Source organism: Triticum urartu, chromosome 3 (assembly GCF_003073215.2).
Source record: "Triticum urartu cultivar G1812 chromosome 3, Tu2.1, whole genome shotgun sequence".
Taxonomy (NCBI): Eukaryota; Viridiplantae; Streptophyta; class Magnoliopsida; order Poales; family Poaceae; genus Triticum; species Triticum urartu.
The window spans coordinates 172,469,991-172,474,887 of NC_053024.1; the positions used below are offsets into that span (position 1 = coordinate 172,469,991).

Consider the following 4,897-nt stretch of genomic DNA (forward strand, 5'->3'; position numbering starts at 1 on the left):
ACTCATTTCAGGCACTCGGAAAATGGAAAATGAATTTTTCGTGCAAAGAAAATGAAAACTCCCTTAGGAAACATTGTTTGGAATTCTAAGATGCACCCTTGTGCGCAATATGAGATCATTTGAACAAAGTATACCATGAATGTGGCCATAAGATTGATCATTTGGCTTGAAGGCCGTGAATCTTCACGCATGATAGCTCATTTCTGAGAACATTTTTTTTAAAATAATTGCCATATTACAAGTTTATTATTTTTCCTGGAAACTTGGTCACATGTGATGACACAATGTGAAGGTTTTACAATTTTTATTTTTTTTTGAACTTTTTATGCCCATTTCAAAATGCGATCAAAACGGCGGGTTTGACCGTTCCTAGCTAGTGGTTAAATCTTGGAAAACTTTTTGTGTTTGTATGATTAAATAGATACTTATGTACCTAGAAATGATTTTTGGAAAAAAAACAAAGAGCAAACTATGAGGCAGCTACAGTTCAAATTTTACCCGCTTCCTGCTGAATCGGCGGAAATTTGTCTTTTGCATGAGAGGTGGATCGAAACTTTTGACACCCAACCATTTGGTCAAGTGTGCATTATATATGGCTTAGTATTTTATAAAAATGATTTGGTCCAAATTTTCAACAAATATATGGTAGGTCCTTCAAAAAAAACTCATTTTGGGCACTCGAAAATGAAAAACTGATTTAAAAGAACTCATTTCTCATAACTCTTTAAAAAATATTTGTCTTATTTCAATTTGTGATTATCCTGAAAACTAAAGTCAAATTTGCTAACACAATGTGATTTTTTTTCAATTTTGCAGGTCATAATAAAATAGCTAACATGATTTATCACCTTAATTTTAGTCAGTTACGACCAATTTAAATGGTCAAAATATCACACCTTGTATACTGCGTTCTGATTGGTCCAGAGGCCTCTCACGCGGATCGTGGATAAATCACCGTCGGATGTTGCTGGATCCAACGGCCCACATGTCGTCGGTCTCACCCACGTCCCACACTCCTCCTCTCGCACCCTTCTCTCCCACGCACTGACGCCCCTCTCTCCTCTCCCTCATTCTAATCTGAATCCACCGTCGCCCACCCCCACCGTCGCCCACCCCCACCGCCGACGACCCTCACCATCGAGCCCACGCCCAAGACCCGTGGTGGACGCAGCAGGATTCACCCGCGAACTCCACTGGCGACCTCCACTGGCGACCTCCTACTCTCCCCCAACCTCACTGTTGGCTGCCCCTTACCTCTCCGCCCAGATCGACTCGATCCGCTCATCTCGTGACCAGATCCAGCAATAATCCCTCCTTCCCACCTCCCTGCCTCTGGATAGAGCAGGCGCCGCCGCCTCCACCCCCACTCCCTCCCTCTGGATCGAGCAGGCACTCTCTACCGGCGGGGCTTGGGGAGGCTGGTGTTCCCCGTTGAGATCCGTCACGCGCGTCCTCCAGCGCCAACCGTGACTGACTCCTATCGCTACGGTTTTGATCGGCGTGGTTCCGACGACTCAGGTGCGTCCATCTACTCCATCTCCTCCTCATAGCCATTCCTAACTTCCTCGGTTCATCGTCTCTGCCTCCCAGATCCAAGATGCCGTCCTTGCTCGAGCACCGGGACGCCATGGACGATGGCCGCTTCCTCCCCTGCCTCAGCGCCATGGAGCAGCTCCGCCCGTCCGCGTTCTTCTTCTCGGGATTCCTACCCCCGGCCATGGGCCATGGAGAACGAGTAGCTCCAACCGAAGGGCTCAAAGGTATGAATCCCTTTCTCCTCCCCTCGTCTTTTCTTCTTCCGCTCTCTGTCTGACCCCCTTCTCGTCTCTCTTTCTAACCAGGACGTCACCATGGGAGATGAAGGCGTGATGTGTTGTGCTGCTGCTTGGGAGGGTCGCCATGGACCTCCCTCCTCTACTTCTTCTCTTCCCCTAACTCCATCAAGGTGATGGATTGGTACATCGACCTACTCCCCTGCTTCCTATGTTAATTTGGTGTGCGATGTGGATGTGATGTATTTTAGGCATGATTATATACGTGTTTTGGCACAATTCCTTGTACAATTCCTTCTCAAGGTGCTGGTGTTTGTGGAGGTGATTTACCTCTTTTTTCACTCTGTGTATCAAGGTGCAGCTGCTGAGCATTGATAGGTGTTGTTCAGTGTACGTGTGTATCCTCTAGTAGTTTGTCTCATATATGATGTTGTATGCCTGCCATGTTCCTGTCGTGTTTGACAATTGGACGGTCAAAACAGAGATTTGTAATTTAGAAACTGCATGTATGTTGACACTATTGAGATGATGACCGCTTCACCTTGCATAGGTTTTGCTTGTGAGTGTGTGGAATTCATTTCATGCATGGTTCATCAGTGTATATGCCTCCCCTCCATCTGTTGGTTCTTTTTCTAGATCTCAACTGATGCGATTCATGGATGTTGCGAGCTCTCACCCGCCTAATCCTGAGGTCGCTATACATGTTTTTTGCTTGTTTTTTAGCTCTTCAAATCCACTGGAAGGATCTCTTGCCTGAAGTGTATGCTTTCTTTAGAGGTAGCGGGTCAAACGTTCCGTGTGTATGTTTGAATTTGAATGTTGCAATGTGTTTCAGTTACAGTGTATAGTACCTTTGTAATTCACTGTAAACCTGAAGTTGACTGATGCTCTATCTGTGTTTCTGGTTTGCAAATCTCACATAGATGGGTCTCCCTAGTTTCATGACTGCTATTTAGAACTAAGTGCTCCATAAGTGTTGCTGAAAATGAAAATACATTTAATTATAGCACAGTGAGAGTGCTCTCAAACATCAAAAGGGTTGCTACTGCATTTACGCTCCTGGTAGTGTCCTGCATTGACTGATGGTGCAGCCATATACCCCTGCCAGTACCTGATTGTTCTCATTCATTATTGTGCAGCAGCGCATGCTTGTTCATACCCATTTTTTTCAATTAATGCCAACATGTACATATTTACACAGGAGAGATAACTAGATTTTCCGACTAACAAGTGACAATAAAAATGTGGTTGTTTTAACCTAGAGGTTAATAAAACACTTTGATAGTTCTGCCGTGAGCATTTTTGTCAGTTTGCAGTTACTTGTGCTGGGATACTAGTCACTTTCTCTGTCCAGAAAATGTGATGTGTATTTCTTGTCCAGAGTATAATATTCCATAGCCAGAGCAAGCAAGATGTTATTTCTAGTGCCAGCCTTTTGTTGTATTAAAGTACTGTATATAGTAGGTGCACTTTGTCTTTAGAGATAGCAATCAGGAGTAATGTAGTCGCTTCTGTTGCATACTTTCTCTAGCTGCAAGTACTTGGAAACTATTATTATGTATATTTTTGGTTGAGGGATCACATATCTTGTGTATTGCATGGATGCCACAATAAATCCATTGTTCTGTTTTATCATTATGCTGCATATGTTTCCAACTCCACTATTTATGTTTTTCTTTATCACCTTATCCAACATTGTAGATTCCTGGATTGATGCATGCCAACTATGAAAAGATCTTGTATTAAGCTTTTGCTGGCTATTAATTATGTTGTGTTAGCTGCTGACTAACAACGGCCTGTGGCGGCTGGGTGTTTTTTTGGTGCAGGTGACTTGCACACGAAGCTGTATGATCAACTGGATGGTCATGATCGGCGCTGGAGAGCCTGCACCTTGAAGTTGGTTTTTTTTCCAGCTATACTATGGTATGAGCCTGGACCATGGTTGTGATGTGGTCCTAATGTATGAGCCTACTTTTCCTGTTTCTTGCTATTTTAGGATATCATGTCTGATTTCAATGTTGGGTCGATCGAGTTGTTGATTTTCTCACCCTGGTCATACCATAATATGTTAGTGTTTAGTCATGTATGCATCTCCATCTTGCAGGCCTGCCATACATGATAGGATTAGTACTTATTAAATACTCATGTGCTTGTAGAGAAGGATACAATTATTATTTAACCAGTCCAGATTTTTTACATTTGATGTGCTTCCAAGGGACACAGATCTCTATTCTTCTATATAATCCACACTTTGTTCCGGAAGCAGTCAGTTGTAGCATGTTGTTACATCACAACAAGGTGTCATGTATGATTATAGTGCTTTCGTTGAGATGTCCGGTACTTAATAAAATTGAAGTTAAAATAGAACCTTTATGTTCTCTGTAGTGATTTACAGTTGGTGCTATAAGTTTTCTGAACTTGAATATCTTAGTAGAACATCATCAGGTTAGAATTTTTGCTATGCCATGCTTATTGTTTACTGAACTGAGGCATTTGTGAATTTATGTATAACTTTTATTCTCTTGAATGGATATATTTTATTGTCAATCATTTAACTTCCACTGTATCTCACTACTAATTCATGTGGATCAGGATCTAATGTCATTGAGGTGGCTGCTGCTCTTACCGAAGATTAGAAGAAGCCTAGAGATGTGCACCATAGTTTTAGTTGATGTTGCCACCATGTTTTGGTGCCCGTGTATTTGTTTTTGATTGTATGTACACTTGTTGGATTGTGCAAACATGTATGTGCTGTTGTGAGTTTCATTGAGAGATTTCTGTATTTGATCATTTAATTGAGAGAATTATTGATTGTTTGCTGTTGAAATGTGTAAAATTAAAATTTGTGAATGAAAAGGATTGAATGTTCTATTGGGTTGAATAATATTTGGGCACTAAAAAGGCTATGGCCCAAAAAATAGTGGGCTGGAATATTGTGCATTTATGAAAAACCGGTAACAAAAGGCTTAATGAAACGGACTATGAAATGGCCTAGGCCCAGAAAATAAAAAGGCTGAATTGTAGGGCTTGGCCCATATAGTTGACCAAAATTAATAAGAAAAAAATATATAAAAAGGCTGAATTGTTGGGCTTGGCCCATCTAAAACACCAATACCAATCTAGAC

At 41.8% G+C, this 4,897-nt stretch overlaps 1 long non-coding RNA gene across 2 annotated transcripts; it reads left to right on the plus strand.

Annotated features, from left to right (window-relative positions):
- The first annotated feature begins 1,054 nt into the window (after positions 1–1,054).
- LOC125543473 lies at positions 1,055–4,591 on the plus strand. 2 transcript variants are annotated; one of them, XR_007298498.1, is made up of 5 exons: positions 1,055–1,518; positions 1,591–1,760; positions 1,842–1,945; positions 3,599–3,695; positions 4,365–4,591. It is a non-coding gene; the product is annotated as an uncharacterized LOC125543473 (long non-coding RNA). The 2 variants fall into 2 exon arrangements; XR_007298497.1 differs by lacking the exons at positions 3,599–3,695; positions 4,365–4,591 and having other exon boundaries at positions 1,070–1,518; positions 1,842–2,319.
- The last annotated feature ends 306 nt before the right edge of the window (positions 4,592–4,897 follow it).